Genomic DNA, 18791 nt, shown 5'->3' on the forward strand with positions numbered 1-18791 from the left:
AAATTTAAGGACGTTAAAAGATAATGAAGGAAAAAGAGAAACTTTATTTCCCTCGTTGCCCTTAACCATTTGGTCCCCACTTAGGGGTTGTTTCGTAGCCTCTTAATGATCAAGAAGCTGGTTATTAAGAGGCTATCTCTTAAAGTTTCATAGCCTTCTAATGGTTAAGTGATAACCACAAGTCTGAATGTTTAAAAGTCGACCTCTTAATGATATTCTTAAACATTCAGACTTAAGACTACCCTTTAACCATTAAAAGGTTATGAATCATTAAAAAATAAATAGTCTCTTAATGACTATTAAGAGCCTACCAAACAGCCCCTAGACTAGACACACAACATTTAATGATTTCTTTTTAAACTTCTTATTAAAATACAACTCTCTATCATATCGTAACCACTTATTATATATTCATTATTGTTACATAATTATTGAAATTAATTGTTATATTTGCATTAAATATACTCTTAAAAGGTTTGTTTTTTTCTATTTGAAATATATTAAATAAATAAAATAATATACAAAATTTGACTATTTAAATGAATCAAGCATAACTAATTCTCAAAGAATAATCATTTTACTTTTTGTTTGAGCATACACAATATGTCTAAGTCTACATACTCTTGCTTGGTGCTACTCGTTATTGTTATTGGAGGTTTGTTACTAGTCCTCTTGCTACTTTTTTTATCATATCACCACGCAAATCAAAGCGTGTATCGTTCACTTATCATGTTAGTGTTTGTTTTTATTTGTTTTAAGCTGGAGTCTCAATGGTCGAAGGCGGAACATGCTTGGAGAAAATAATTATTGGGGAAGATTGTAACACCGGTGCATGTACAAAACTATGTGTCTCAAGACACGCTAATGCCAATGCAAAATGCAAATATTCCAGGGAGGCTAAAAATAACGAATGTGACTGTTATTACCAATGTTGATGATATGTAAATTACCAAATAGCTTGGTCTTGAGAGTTTAGAAAAAGTTTATGAACCTGTGATCCTCTCTAAAAATAATATAAATAATTTTCTTGATATTATTATGAGTTGTCTACGCAATTACGCTTATAACATGTGGGTACCGATTGGTTGAATATACATACATACATACATACATACATACATACATAAATACATACATACATACATACATACATACATACATACATACATACATACATACATACATACATACTAGTAGTAGACCGAGTGATGCGGTGTGAGCGACGATTTAAAACATTGTAGTCGTTATCTGTTATTTATATCAATCATTTTGTGACACTTGAATCAAATACCTACTTTAGAATTAAATACTTTAAGTATCTCATTTCTAACCACTTGGATTATGAATCATTAAAAAAAGGAAAAAAAAAATTCTCTTTCAACACTCTTATTAAAAAGGATTTTCTTAGGACACCGTCCATTTTCGCTAAAAAATCCCACCAATACGTCCCGTATAGAGCTATATGGGGCATATAGGCCTCTCATATATACCCCATATAGCCTTATACAAAACGTATAGGCCCCTGTATAGCCCTTTACGGGGGTGTGGGGTGTCCCTAGTAGGACCTTATTAAAATACATAGCAATTATGAAAAATTCTTTAAATACATTTGTATTTTATTTTAAATCTGATCAATTTTCATAATTGGTCATTTTCCAGCATCTAGAATAATATTCATCATAATTTATCATTTTCGGTCGATTTGTCATTTTCCAGCATCTAGAATAATATTCACCCGAATAAATTGTGTTCAATTTCGGTCGATTTTTCTACTGTTGGGGTTTGTGAACGAGTTAGGGATTTTTGTTTATTCTTTGATTAAATTACAAATCAATGTGTCAACGAATTAGGAAGGAATTCATGCTCTTATTATTGTTGTTTAGTTTGGTTCAACTTAATTTGATTTCGGTAGATTAGATTGCTTGCTTGTTCAAACCGACCGACTGTTAATCTAATAATAACTTCTTGTGCACACAAGGTGTTTGATAAAATGCTTGAATCAAACTTACATCACATCAATCAATTTAAGAATGAAATCAATATCAGTTTTAATTTTTGGGCATCAGATTTAGGTTTGGTTTGATTTTTGTTGATGATGTAATTGTAAAAGATAAAACTTATATATTTATTTGATTATTAGAATTAGTTGCCTATAATGATTGATAAATGGATAAAATGGTGTGTTTTAAATGTCTAATATCGTGGTGTTTAGTTAATTATATATATCAAACACGGTTATTTCGAGAGCCTTTTGTATTGAGCATGTTGTAAGTAGAAACATATTTAAGCGATGCAATTATTTTGTATTTGAGAACAAGATTTTTTTTAGACCAAAACTTAAACTAGTTGTCTCCGGTTCAGTTTAAGAGAAATATCGTTTAATTTAAAAGTGAATGTTTGATTACATAAAATAAATAATAATATTTCTTTTTCACTTCTTTTGATTAGGAGTTAATTTCCTGATTTTTTTACCCTCGGTACCGGTACCATCCGGTACCGGTACCATGAATTTCAGATTTTCAGGACCGTTATTTTCGATACTAGTAGCGGTACGGTACCATGCTCATCCCTATCCTGGGCTAGAAAAGGAGTTACGGAACCCATAATATATGATTTTTTGGCTTATGTCCATCGCGAATCGCGATGGACATAAAAAACAGGAAAAAACGAGTTTTAGTCTATATGTTATATTTTACGAACCCTAATCAAGAAATTCACTTCCAGCCGTATGGGGTACGAAAAGGGGCGATTCCAGGAGCCCCTAGATCACCTCCAATCACCTCGGGGCACATAGTTCATCATCTTGAATCAATAGCCGATGACTAAGCGAAGATCATGAGCAGCTGATTCATAACCCAAGTCCATAACCCAATCCATTTACCCAACACTAGCCCAATTCATAATAACTCTTATTTTCACTTTATTAGCCGAAACTAGAAAACGGGATGTTACAGTTTTCAATAAAGTGTGTTATAAATTCTAAGTCATTGTGTTTTTATATGTTGTCCATTGTGTGTTTTAATGTGTTGTTTTGTCAATTGTGTTTTACCCAAATTAATTTTGGATTATTTTTTTCAAAAGTATAACAATAGTATATTTATATTAAATATAAAAAAAGCGTACAATTTTTTGGTGTAAATTTTTTTTTCAAAATGAAGTATAAAAATTTAAGGACGTTAAAAGATAATGAAGGAAAAAGAGAAACTTTATTTCCCTCGTTGCCCTTAACCATTTGGTCCCTACTTAGGGGTTGTTTTGTAGCCTCTTAATGATCAAGAAGCTGGTTATTAAGAGGCTATCTCTTAAAGTTTCATAGCCTTCTAATGGTTAAGTGATAACCACAAGTCTGAATGTTTAAAAGTCGACCTCTTAATGATATTCTTAAACATTCAGACTTAAGACTACCCTTTAACCATTAAAAGGTTATGAATCATTAAAAAATAAATAATCTCTTAATGACTATTAAGAGGCTACCAAACAGCCCCTAGACTAGACACGTAACATTTAATGATTTCTTTTTAAACTTCTTATTAAAATACAACTCTCTATCATATCGTAACCACTTATTATATATTCATTATTGGTACATAATTATCGAAATTAATAGTTATATTTGCATTAAATATACTCTTAAAAGGTTTGTTTTTTTGTATTCGAAATATAATAAATAAAGAAAATAATATACAAAATTTGACTATTTAAATGAATCAAGCATAACTAATTCTCAAAGAATAATAATTTAACTTTTTGTTTGAGCATACACAATATGTCTAAGTCTACATACTCTTGCTTGGTGCTACGTGTAAGGCCCCGATCCCGGTGCCTCACATTTGGTCGTTGGATTTACTCAACAACACAGTTCTACAAATCAGAGTTTATTAAGACTTTTAGTGAATCGTCTTTGCTTTCTGGGTTATCTTTTTACTCCCGACTTGTAGTCACCGAGCGGTGTTCATGTGTTTTAGCTATTAAGGTAGCTTTTCCATGAGGCTCTCGATGTCTCAAGTCTCGTCTCGTCTTTCCAAGGGCTCTTGTTTTGTATAATAACGCTAAATTCTAAGATGACGTTCTAATACAACACATCTATTTATCATAACCCACATGCATTCAAAACAGTTCATATCATAATTAATAAACATGAGTCTAAACTTCAATATAAAATAACACGCATAGAGTCATTAAAAGTCAAACATAAAATAAACTTATGGCTAGTAGCTAGCCTTCTTGAATGATCTTTTCCAAGCATGCAGAGGAAACTGTTAAACCTCAAGCATTCTTCTCCGCTTCACGTCCTTCCTTCGGTTTTCTGCAGTCCCTTGCTAGGTGTCCACGTCCTCCACAGTTGTGACACCTATGGTGTTCCTTACACTCCCAAGAGAGATGTCATGCTTTTCCACACCTGAAGCACACACCTAGTCCCATTCTGCACTCTCCCGAGTGTTTCTTCCCACATTTTCCACAGATCGAGAACTCATCTCTTCTTGTTCCTTCCCCACAATCTCTAGATAAGTGACCCGACTTACCACACCTGTAACATTTCTGGTCCTTGGTGCAATCACGAGTTATGTGTCCCTTCTTCCCGCATCGGTAGCACTGGTTTGAACCACCCTTGCATTCTCCCAGGTGCATCTTCCCGCACACTTTGCATGTTTCTTTTCCCGTAACCTTTGGTATCTTGTTCCCTGCATACTCCACGACACCTGCAGATCTTTTGGTTCCTTTCGCTCCTCCCTTATTATCGTCACCCTCTTACTGTCTTCCCCTGCCTTCTCAGTGGCCCTTGCATGGCTTTCAGCAGACTTGCCAGGAGGAAATTTCTTCCCTGCAGCAGCTACAGCGTATGAAATGGCAAATTGAACAACATGATCCAGCTAATACCCTTCATCGCTGCTTGGTCCTAGCAGAGTTTCACTTTTCTCCTTTCTCGTGGTAGTAACTGGTTTTTCAGAAGGTTCTCGGACGACGCGTAGTCCACAAGGACGTCCAGTGTGACCTCCCTTACCAACAAACTGTCTTGCTCCAGCCATTGTATTCTAAGGGGAAAACACAAACGTCATCACTCAAGGAATTATTTATCAAGTGATTCGTAAGGTAAGTAGTTAATGGCGTTGATCAAGTGTAATTAACTATTTGCATTACTCCTCAGGTTCTACCTACTTCCCTTTATGATTTCACTTGTGCTAGTTTCTACTTTAAACAGTTAACCAATCAAAATCAATTAATCCTATCCCTAACACACACATATCCTTCCTTTAACAATTAAGCTAACATCTTAAACATTATTTAACCATATACTTTACCATTACTGAGCTTGCTTGAGTGACACATGGTTATCTTGAACTGGCATCTTCTTTCTTTTCTTACTTAAATCCCATTCTCTGTCCGAGTCTAAGCATGTAGGATGCTTGAATCTCTCGAACTTTGCTCTGATACCAACTTGTAAGGCCCCGATCCCGGTGCCTCACATTTGGTCGTTGGATTTACTCATCAACACAGTTCTACAAATCAGAGTTTATTAAAACTTTCGCGGAACATAAAACTTTAACCGTTTATTACAAAACAATTAATCTTTTCTTTAATACCATATCACAAACATTATATTGAAAACATCCTTTCGTTCATCTTTAGATGCCAGCCGTTCAATCCATACCATGTGTCCTCCTCATGCCGACTCTTTAATCGGCTCACCTGCGTGCATACTAAAAGTCAGCTACGTTGAGTGAGTTCTAGTTAATCAGGCAACATACATTACATACAATACGTACACATAACATGCAAACATATATATCCGAAGATATATACTAATACTTAATCAGTACCCTACTTCCACACATACATACATACATATCTACAATCACAAACCTCAGTCTACCGTGAGTACGTTCATAGTCCGCCATCTATACCTGTACTCAAGGCCGTGAACATGAAAAAGGTCCACCTTCCTTACCTATGTTCACCATCTATGGTACGTATAAAGTCCGCAGTCCTTCCCTGTACCATCCTATGTTAACAACACATGCAAGGTCCGCAGTCCTTCTCTGCGTTGCAAACTAAGTGATAACACGTAAGAGGTTCGCAGTCCTCCCCTATGCTATCACGACTCAACTATAGCAAGTGTAAGGTCCATAGTCCTTTCCTATGCTGACTTCTATTTCTTAGCACGCAAGAGGTCTGTAGTCCTCTCTTATACTATCACAACACAAATACAGCAAGAATAATGTCCGCAGTCCTTTCCTACGCTGACTCTTATTTGAAGCACGTATAAGGTCCACCGTCCTTAACTACGTTCTCATCTATCGTCTGTAACTCGTATAAGGCCCACCGTCCTTAACTACGCCATCACCTGTCAAGTCTATGTCCAACGAAAGTTAGAGAGATTTGCCATCCTAACTTACTACGTCTGACGTAGAACTTATATACCTTTCATGTACCTGTATACGCATACTTCACATATACAATAATTATAGCATAAGAACACTCTATCAAGCCATTGCCTGACAGTACATGCAATATCCGAAGATCGTTCATGTACCGACAAGAAATCATTTATACATTGTACGTAGCATTCATATTCGTAACTATAACTTGACAGTACGTGCAATATCCGAAGATCGTTCATGTACCGACAAGCAAATCCTTTATACCGTTCACATATATCACATTGGGCATACACTTATCGCTTAGGATAAGTGTATTAACAAATCACATCGAGTATGCACACAGCCCCGAAAACATAACAAGGAATGGGGCTAGAAACTCACCTGATCTTGGTTACTTCTTCTGCTAATGGTTACTCCCTTCTCGAGCTATGCGTCTAACTGTTTAATAATGGAATATCAAATACTACTCTGGCCATACTCATTGCTACCTAATTAGTATTACACGTCTAAACCGGTTTTACTTCATTGAATCATTACCCGGTTAGTTAATCTTTACTCGTTAACCTTTAAGGTGTCTTTCACTAATTAACAAAGTCCAAGGGCTAATATGTAATTATCTCATTCTTTCTAATCCTGGGACTGCTTTGTCATCCTACCAAACTTCTAGTTCGTTACAGTCCCTAACGAATTGAAGTTCTTAAAGAATGAACTCATTCCTTATAATGAACTGACTATTATAACGAACTGGTCGTTTGGCGAATCGGACCCTTTAACGAACTAGTTATTAACGAATCAGTTCATGTAGCGAATTGGATAATCTAATTCATTATCTCTTTTAACGAAATGGCTAATACGAATCAAGGGTAATTCGTTACCCTTTTTCCCTTAACGAATCGGATACGAACTAGAGCTTAGTTCGTTATGCTTCCCTTAGACGAATCAGTTAGCGAATCACCTTTGATTCGTTAAATTCCCGCTAGCGAACTAGGATTAGGTCAGAACATTCCCTGACACCCCTAACCTTGTACCAGAAATCTCCGGCGCCGCCTTTCCGGCGCCGCCATTGCCGGAATAGCGGGATCTCGCCGGAAAAGCGAAATCTCGCTTTTTCACCACCGTTTCACCGTTTTTCGTCCCGTTCGATCCAGATATGAGCTAGGGTGATCCCTAAGCCCATCTTAGGTTCGGTTCATACCCGATTCCATCCGGATCTCATGACTTAAGGGTTTAACGGTGTCGGTTCATCATTTCGTGACTATATCTAACGGGTTAAGCTCATACACTAATAAACTATCATTACCTCGGGTCGGAAATCGGTTATTCTTCTTCTTCCTTCTTGGTTTCGGCTTAGAGAGAGAGGGAGGGAGCTAAGTGTGTGTTTTGGTGGTGTATGGAATATGTGTGAAATGAATGGAAAATGGGGATTAAGGTTTATATAATTATGGATCATGGGCTTAAGCTCATGGTCTCTTCCTTTCTTCCCAAGTCCATAACCCGTATCCATTACCCAATACTAGCCCGACCCATAATAGCTTCTACTCTATTTAATTATTCCCCGACTAACCTAAGTAAACTTTCCCACTAATATTAATTAATTTAATTATTAATATTCTTAGAAATTTCGGGATGTTACACTACTCGTTATTGTTATTGGAGGTTTGTTACTAGTCCTCTTGCTATTTTTTTATCATATCACCACGCAAATCAAAGCGTGTATCGTTTACTTATCATGTTAGTGTTTGTTTTTATTTGTTTTCAGCTGGAGTCTCAATGGTCGAAGGCGGAACATGCTTGGAGAAAATAATTATTGGGGAAGATTGTAACACCGGTGCATGTACAAAACTATGTGTCTCAAGACACGCTAATGCCAATGCAAAATGCAAATATTCCAGGGAGGCTAAAAATAACGAATGTGACTGTTATTACCAATGTTGATGATATGTAAATTACCAAATAGCTTGGTCTTGAGAGTTTAGAAAAAGTTTATGAACCTGTGATCCTCTCTAAAAATAATATAAATAATTTTCTTGATATTATTATGAGTTGTCTATGCAATTACGCTTATAACAGGTGAGTACCGATTGGTTGAATATACATACATACATACATACAAACATACATACATACATACATACATACAAGGCATGCATGCATGCATGCATGCATGCATACATACATGCATACATACATACATACATACATACATACTAGTAGTAGCCCGCGTGATGCGGTGTCGGCGACGATTTAAAACAATCCAGTCATTTTCTGTTATTTATATCAATCATCTTGTGACACTTGAATCAAATACCTACTTTAGAATCAAATACTTTAAGTATCTCATTACTAACCACTTGGATTAAGAATCATTAAAAAATGGAAAAACAAAAAAAAAATCTCTTTCAACACTCTTATTTAAAAAGGATTTTCTAAGGACACCGCCCATTTTCGCTAAAAAAACCCACCAATACGTCCCGTATAGAGCTATATGGGGCATATAGGCCTCTCAATTATGCCCCTTATAGCCTTATACAGAACGTATAGGCCCCGTATAGCCCTTTACGCGGGGGCGTATAGGGGATGTGGGGTGTCCCTAGTAGGACCTTATTAGAATACATAGCAATTATGAAAAATCCTTTAAATCCATTTGTATTTTATTTTAAATCTTATCAATTTTCATAATTTGTCATTTTCCAGCATCTAGAATGATATTCGTCATAATTTATCATTTTCTCACAAAATTGCATTCGATTGTATAATAATATTATATTATATTTTCACCCGAATAAATTGTGCTCAATTTCGGTCGATTTTTCTATTGTTGGGGTTTGTGAACGAGTTAGGGATTTTTGTTTATTCTTCGATTAAATTACAAATCAATGTGTCAACGAATTAGGAAGGAATTCATGCTCTTATTATTGTTGTTTAGTTTGGTTCAATTCAATTTGATTTCGGTATATTAGATTGCTTGCTTCTTCAAACCGACTGACTGTTAATCTAATAATAACTTCTTGTGCACACAAGCTGATTGATAAAATGCTTGAACCAAACTTACATCACATCAATCAATTTAAGAATGAAATCAATATCAGTTTTAATTTTTGGGCATCAGATTTAGGTTTGGTTTGATTTTTGTTGATGATGTAATTGTAAAAGATAAAACTTCTATATTTATTTGATTATTAGAATTAGCTGCCTGTGATGATTGATAAATGGAAAAAATGGTGTGTTTTAAATGTCTAATATCATGGTGTTTAGTTAGTTATATATATATCAAACACGGTTATTTCGAGCGCCTTTTGAATTGAGCATGTTGTAAGTAGAAACATATTTAAGCGATGCAATTATTTTGTATTTGAGAACAAGATTGTTTATTTAGACCAAAACTTAAACTAGTTGTCTCCAGTTCAGTTTAAGAGAAATATCGTTTAATTTAAAAGTGAATGTTTGATTACATAAAATAAATAATAATATTTCCTTTTTCACTTCTTTTGATTAGGAGTTAATTTCCTGACTTTTTTACCCTTGGTACTGTTACCATCCGCTACCGGTACCAAGAATTTCAGATTTTAAGGACCGTTATTTTCGGCACCAGTAGCGGTACGGTACCATGCTCATCCCTATCCTGGGCTAGAATATGAGTTACGGGACCCATAATATATGATTTTTTGGCTTATGTCTATCGCGAAAAAACGAGTTTTAGTCTATATGTTATATTTTACGAACCCTAATCAAGAAATTCACTTCCAGCTGTATGGGGTACGAAAAGGGGCGATTCTAGGAGCCCCTAGATCACCTCCAATCACATCGGGGCTCATAGATCATCATCCTGAATCAATAGCCGATGACTAAGCGAAGATCATAAGCAGCTGATTCATAACCCAAGTCCATAACCCATATCCATTTACCCGACACTAGCCCAACTCATAATAACTCGTATATTCACTTTATTAGCCGAAACTAGAAAACAGGATGTTACAGTTTTCAATACAGTGTGTTATAAGTTCTAAGTCATTGTGTTTTTATATGTTGTTCGTTGTGTGTTTTAATGTGTTGTTTTGTCAATTGTGTTTTACCCAAATTAATTTTGGATTATTTTTTTTAAAAGTATAACAATAGTATATTTATATTAAATATAAAAAAAAGCGTACAATTTTTTGGTGTAAAATTTTTTTCAAAATGACATATAAAAAGTTTAAGGACGTTAAAAGATAATGAAGGAAAAAGAGAAACTTTATTTCCCTCGTTGCCCTTAACCATTTGGTCCCCACTTAGGGGTTCTTTCGTAGCCTCTTAATGATCAAGAAGCTGATTATTAAGAGGCTACCTCTTAAAGTTTCATAGCCTTCTAATGGTTAAGTGATAACCACAAGTCTGAATGTTTAAAAGTCGACCTCTTAATGATTATTCTTAAACATTCAGACTTAAGACTACCCTTTAACCATTAAAAGGTTATGAATCATTAAAAAATAAATAGTCTCTTAATGACTATTAAGAGACTACCGCCCCTACACTAGACACATAACATTTAATGATTTCTTTTTAAACTTCTTATTAAAATACAACTCTCTATCATATCGTAACCACTTATTATATATTCATTATTGTTACATAATTATCCAAATTAATAGTTATATTTGCATTAAATATACTCTTAAAAGGTTTGTTTTTTTCTATTCGAAATATAGTAAATAAAGAAAATATTATACAAAATTTGACTATTTAAATGAATCAAGCATAACTAATTCTCAAAGAATAATCATTTTACTTTTTGTTTGAGCATACACAATATGTCTAAGTCTACATACTCTTGCTTGGTGCTACTCGTTATTGTTATTGGAGGTTTATTACTAGTCCTCTTGCTACCTTTTTTTTATCATATCACCACGCAAATCAAAGCGTGTATCGTTTACTTATCATGTTAGTGTTTGATTTTATTTGTTTTCAGATGGAGTCTCAATGGTCGAAGGCGGAACATGCTTGGAGAAAATAATTATTGCGGAAGATTGTAACACCGGTGCATGTACAAAACTATGTGTCTCAAGACACGCTAATGCCAATGCAAAATGCAAATATTCCTGGGAGGCTAAAAATAACGAATGTGACTGTTATTACCAATATTGATGATATGTAAATTACCAAATAGCTTGGTCTTGAGAGTTTAGAAAAAGTTTATGAACCTGTGATCCTCTCTAAAAATAATATAAATAATTTTCTTGATATTATTATGAGTTGTCTACGCAATTACGCTTATAACGGGTGGGTACCGATTGGTTGAATATATATACATACATACATACATACACACATACATACATACAAACATACATACATACTTACATACATACATACATACATACATACATACTAGTAGTAGCCCGCGTGATGCGGTGTCGGCAACGATTTAAAACATTCCCATCGTTATCTTTTATTTATATCAATCATCTTGTGACACTTGAATCAAATACCTACTTTAGAATTAAATACTTTAAGTATCTCATTTCTAACCACTTCGATTATGAATCATTAAAAAAAGGAAAAACAAAAAAAAATCTCTTTCAACACTCTTATTTAAAAGGATTTTCTAAGGACACCGCCCATTTTCGCTAAAAAAAACCCACCAATACGTCCCGTATAGAGCTATATGGGGCATATATGCCTCTCAATTATGCCGAATATAGCCTTATACAAAACGTATAGGCCCCCGTATAGCCCTTTACGGGGGGCGTATAGGGGGTGTGGGGTGTCCCCAGTAGGACCTTATTAAAATACATAGCAATTATGAAAAATCCTTTAAATCCATTTGTATTTTATTTTAAATCTTATCAATTTTCATAATTTGTCATTTTCCGGCATCTAGAATAATATTCGTCATAATTTGTCATTTTCTCACAAAATTGCATTCGTCATAATTATATCCATTTGTATTTTATTTTAAATCTTATCAATTTACATAATGTATGTATGTATGTATGTATGTTTGTATGTATGTATGTATGTATGTATGTATATATATATATCTGTATATATATTGTTCCAATCGGTACTCACCTGTTATAAGCGTAATTGCGTAGACAACTCATAATAATATCAAGAAAATTATTTATATTATTTTTAGAGAGGATCTCAGGTTCATAAACTTTTTCTTAACTCTCAAGACCAAGCTATTTGGTAATTTACATATCATCAACATTGGTAATAACAGTCACATACATTATTTTTATACTCCCTGGAATATTTGCATTTTGCATTGGCATTAGCGTGTCTTGAGACATATTTTTGTACATGCACCGGTGTTACAATCTTCCCCAATAATTATTTCCTCCAAGAATGTTCCGCCTTCGACCATTGAGACTCCAGCTGAAAACAAATAAAAACAAACACTAACATGATAAGTAAACAATACACGCTTTGATTTGCTTGGTGATATGATAAAAAAAGTAGCAAGAGTGTTGGGCCATAATTTAGTTAGACTGACGCATATCAAAAGGCCACGACATGATCAAGACTAAAGTTAAATAAGCAAAGGCTAGTTGAAGAATTGCACTATGGTTATGATGGTGTAATACTGAAATCCATAGGGATTTCGGTTTGTCTAGTAACACCAAAATCCTTATGGATTTTGGTTAGGCTTAGTTGGGCTTGGCCTTTGGGCTTTGTATATGGAAACCCTATATATATAGTTGATATTTTGTCATTAGTCAGGGGAGCCCGTGTTGATAGTTGTTAAGAAGAACTTTGAGAGCCACCACATCTAGAGAGCATTAGATTGTTTGGCTAAGTGGTTTATGTATCTGACGATTTATTGTTAATAGAATCGTATGCATTGAAACCATATTTCATCTTGTTCTTTATTTATATTGTTCTTGAATCACCACGGTGTTTGGATTCCGCACAAACATGGTGTTCGTGTTGATATCATATTGTAGTGATCCAGATTCGGTACTTACAATTGGTATCACAGCCTTGGACGAATTCAGGCTCGTTATTGTGATATCAACGTATTCAAGAACAACATTTTTTCTGGTGGTGTTTCCGAGGTACTGATCGGGGAAGGAGGATAGTTACTGATTTGGTCAAGATCCACTTTGTTTGGAAATAATTTGAATCCCATAAAAACAGGGATTAGATTATTACCAAAATTACTTGGTTAAACCTGTTTCTGGTTGTTCTCGGCTGATTTTCAGAGTTTTTGGCCCATTGATCAAGGGTTCTCTGCCAAAAACAGAATTTTTCCAAAATACTCCTTATAAGTACAAATTCATTTTTGAAAAATTTGGCAAAAACATTTTTTTCGGGGTGACTTTCGATGAATTTTTGATGGAAAAAATCGAAAAATTTTGTCTTAAACGAAATTTTTCCTAGACGTTTCTTTTCATTAGGACATCTTTCTGGAGAATTTTGGCGATCATATTTTTTCGAGAAATTTTGGCGGGAAAATAAGTTTAATCAGATTAATTACTCAATGGATTCTCCACAACTCGTTTTTAAACCATTCTTTAAATTGTGGTGAGAAAATAGAATTGTATAAGCTTCATTTCGATAATTTAACTAGAGATATGGAGAGAATAAAATCAGAAAATTTTAAACTTGAGAAAAATGAAAAGGGCTTTCTAGACAAAATAGAAGCTCAGAACAAGGACATTAAAAAGCTTAAGTCTGATTTTAGTATAAAAAGTTGTCACCACCTTGATGCCAAACAAGAAATTATTGAGTTAACTGCTAAACTGGAAGCCTCCAAGTTAGAAATTTTAAATTTAAATGCTAAATTTGAGAGAGCTGAAATTGATTTCAAAAAATTCGAGGGTTCCAGTAAAGTAGTCAGTTCAAGACAATCCGTTATGGTGGAAAGAAAACAAAGAAGACGGTATAGGATATAATCAGGTACCCCCACCTTACAATGACAACTATTCCGGTCTTCCTCTTACCAAAGAACATGAAGAAAAGGTAAAAGACATGAACTATGGTAAACAGGTTCAATCTGAAACTGTTGGATCAGAATCCCTAGAGGAAATCAAGCCTGTTTTTAAATGTGTGAACAATTTTGATGCTTCTACTTCATGTGCAGATGTAGTAAATGATGTTGCTTTTGATAGTAAAGGGGTTCAGGCTAATGAAAATGAATCTCATTCTAGCGTGTCATCAAACTCAGATGACACCACAACTCAAAATTGTACTAACAATAATACACAGAGTTGTGGCACCAAAGGGAAGGCACATAAGAAATCAGCACATCAAGAACAGTCTCGTCCTCATAGATCCTCCATATCTCCATGTGTTGATAAATCATTGGATGCTATTTATGTTAAGAGGCAAACATGTTATCACTGTGGCACACTAGGACATATAGCCAGAAATTGTGTGCATCGTCTATATGTTCCCTATTACAAGCAAAATCAGAAGGCTCCACCAAGGGGCAAGAAGAATGGGAAAAACTTTCCTAAGAAGGAATTCCAACATGACGCAAGTGCTTACGTTGACATTAGAAGAAGGATGAAGGCGTGTTTCGTCTGCGGGAACGGCGGGCATTTGGCAAAGGAGTGTCACTACCGTGCTGTTAATAGACAAGCTTCTCAGGTGAAAGGTAATAGGTTTCAACCGAATCCAGTGGTTAAACAAAATGCTTATTTTAGAATACCACGTGTATCTGTACAACGGGTCACAGATACTCAAGGATTCAAAGTTAATATGACAGGTTTGCACTCAAATGATTTAGAAACTGTTAAAAGAAAATTAAATTTTCAGAAATCAAAGAGTGTTGAGAGTTCTAAGAATTCGAATTCAAATTCGAATTGTTCCACTCCAAAGTCTGTTCCTTCAGATTTCACTAAACCAAGACAGACTTGGAGACTTAAAACTCAACAAATAGAATATGTAATAACAAATGATTCCGTTAAAGATGGGAAGGATATGAGTTGGCAAGAGGTCACATATGTTGATGCTCAAGGGAACCCCAAGACATTTATGACTTGGGTTCCTATGTCCAACTAATCCCGCTATGCGTGTAGGAACAACCACAAATTCATTGTTTTTTAAATGGGTTGTTCCAGGCACATGACAGGGAAAATATCCATTGTTTTTAAATTTTTAAACCATATTATGGATTATTTATTGCCTGGACGGGAATTTAGGGTGACAGAACGTTTTTAATCTGCTCTCTAAGTGTGTAGGAATAAATCAGGGAATTCATTGCATATTAAAAGGTTGTTCAAGACTTTCAACTAGCAAGGATGCAGAATCTCAAAACAAGCTTACTCTTAAGGGGAGATTCTCACAAATGGGAAAATGATGTCTTGAAGATAAAAGGTAACCGTATCACTTTGTTATGAAAGATTGATCAGTCAAAAAGATTTTAAATTTTTAAATTTTAAGAAAAATTCAAAAAATATGTTCACGTATAGTTTTTCAAGTATAGTGTATTTTGTTTGCAAAAATGAGAAAATGACTTGAACTTCCATGAGAAATGATAGTACATCAATTGGCTGACTATCACACTTCTAAATATATTATTTTTTTTTAAATGCTACGTTTCGACGATTGAGTCTTTTTGAGGTTAAATTTGTACATAAAAGTTTTCCCTTCGTTCAAAATTTTTGCACAAATTTAGGACGAGAAAATTAAAAAATTCAAAAAGAGTGTGTGTGTGTTTATAAAAAATAAAATTTGAATTTATAAAACTTTTGTCCATGTCTTTCAAACTTCACTCTCGTTTTAAATTATGTCGGCTGTTCAAGTTTGAAGAACATATACTTGTATATGTTTGGTCCGATGATCTACTTGTAGATTCATATGATAGCCATTTATCTAATGACTGAAAGCATCTGGGGCGTTTGTGATGTGTTTGTGTGTTTTGAATTCATTCACTTAAAATTATGTCGGTAATTCCAAGTTTGAGGGACACGTATTTTCATATGTGTTTTGGTCCTGTTAACCACTAGTGGTCATACGGGATAGCCATTTACCTGAAAACTGGAGAGTGACCGGGGTGACTGAGTTCTTAACATGTTTGTCTTCTATAATTTTATGGGAAGTGATATCATTATTCAGTTAACAGCTTTTTAGAAGCTTCAAAACATTTTCAAATGAAAATTGATCCAACCTTTGGAAAACGATAGATAAATTGTTTCTGTGTGCCTAACGGGTGAAGTTATTAAGCTTAAAAGGCTCTAGAACAGTCATTGATATGTATGGTAGCTTTCCATGATGCGTAAAAGTTGAAGTGATATAAACTAAATTTGCTAAACTTACTGTGGAGAGTCATTTTGAAAAAATGTGCATGTCTCCATATACATCTCTCCGGATAATAGGCAGAAAAGTGATTACCCAGTCATACACGAGCCCGTTAGTGTCTTGATCACCAAAAATATTATGTTTCTAAGTTTTTTCTGAAGTAAAAAAAGGAGAAAAACAAAAAGAGAAAAATATATAATAAAAAAATCATTGTGAAGCAAAAATAAAAAATTCGTATTTCAAAAGCTTAAACGGTCAAACTAGAACTACAGAGATGGGGGCACAAAAATAAGTCTTGTCATGTCTCGAATAAAAGGCCTGTAAGTCCGGATGGCATGTAAGTCCAACATTCAACCTTAAAGCTTAAAATTATGTTTAATTATCTATAAAATTCTTTTGATCAAGCTTGGAGTCAAATTGGGGTGATCTGGGGAAAGCCAAATACGCTTTGAGAAGAGATAGAAGGCATCACAGGTCCATGAGTGATGTCCATCTAAGCTTTATGCCAAACTGAACCTAATTCATATCACTGATGCAATGAAAATCATGCTAAGTTCGTTATACCTGCTATCTTATGTCATAATAACGCTGAACATGAATCCTTGTGACAGCACCTTAAACAATATGATTCCATGTTTGGATCTTTTCATAAAAGGAGGCGTTTTTATCAAAAACTGAAATTTGATCCCAAATTTTTGCTAAATTACAAGAAGACCGGGTGATTAAATTTTTTTTATTTGTTGTTTTTGGTTTTATTTTATTTCATCTAATTTATTTCTTATCTTCTTAATTACTCTTGTCGAAACAAAATGGGTTAAGAAATCGTTTTAAACGTAGATCAAGCTTTTGTTCTCATCCCATGAAATCGGATATCAGTTATTGTGTTATAGTTGGTTTAGCTGGTATGATCTCATTTCAAGTCTTTTCAAGAAAATTAAAAAAAAAACAGAAAAATAAAAAGTACAAAAATATGTCTGTCTTATTTTGTTTTATTTAATTATTTTCAAAAATATTTTGGTTGATCTTTCTATCAAAGTTGATTGTTCTTTCAAGACTGATTTCTTGCAACGGAAGCATATGAAGTATCTGAGATTCAAATTGGATGATGCTATCAAAAAGGGGGAGATGGTAGAGTATTGGATGCAGATGCTGAAGTTGCTGATCACGTTCAAGTAAAGATTCTGAAGATCTTGAAAGCATCAGTCTAAAGGCGAGATTCTTGGGTCATAAATTGGTTAGAATGACGCATATCAAAGGGCCAAGATATGATCAAGACTAAAGTGATGTAAACACAAACAAGTTGAAGAACTACATTGGTGTAATACCGAAATGCCTACGAATTTCGGTTAGGCTGGTCTAAAGTGAAATAAACAAGAACGAAGCTACAAACCAAGGGGGAGATTGTTGGGTCCATATTTGGTGGTTTGTACTTAGTTATATGTTTATTGGGTTTCGTATTGGGCTTTGGGTGCGAGTTCCATGTAAATCGAGAACACCTTTGTGTTCTCGGTGGGCTTGAATCATATACCTACTTTAGAATTAAATACTTTAAGTATCTCATTTCTAACCACTTGTATTATGAATCATTAAAAAAATGAAAAACAAAAATAAATCTCTTTCAACACTCTTATTAAAAAGGATTTTCTAAGGACACCGCCCATTTTTGCTAAAAAAAACCCACCAATACGTCCCGTATAGAGCTATATGGGGCATATAGGCCTCTCAATTATGCCCCCTATAGCCTTATACAGAACGTATAGTGTTGGTCCATATTTGGTGGTTTGTACTTAGTTATATATTTATTGGGTTTCGTATTGGGCTTTGGGTGCGAGTTCCATGTAAACCGAGAACACCTTTGTGTTCTCGGTGGGCTTTTATGTGTTTGGGCCAGTGTGTTGGTTTCCCTATATATATAGAGAACATGTATAGGGTTTAGGTTGGTTGTTCACATTAAGAGAGTTGGTGAGCAGAAACTAGAGAGGGGGTCGTTCATTCCTAGTATTGTCATCGGTATTGTAAGTGCTTAAGCACCCGACGTATTTATAATATACGTGTGTTTTGAAGCAATCTTGTGTTATTACTTGTTTGTATTCGTGTTCTTGAATCACCGAGTCTTAGTATTCCGCACCAATACTCGTTTGGTTGATATCATATTGTAGTGATCCAGATTCGGGACTTACATAT

This window comes from Bidens hawaiensis, unplaced genomic scaffold (assembly GCF_021521415.1).
Source record: "Bidens hawaiensis isolate Kalapana, Puna unplaced genomic scaffold, B.hawaiensis_p1.1 tig00031836_1, whole genome shotgun sequence".
NCBI classification, from domain to species: Eukaryota; Viridiplantae; Streptophyta; class Magnoliopsida; order Asterales; family Asteraceae; genus Bidens; species Bidens hawaiensis.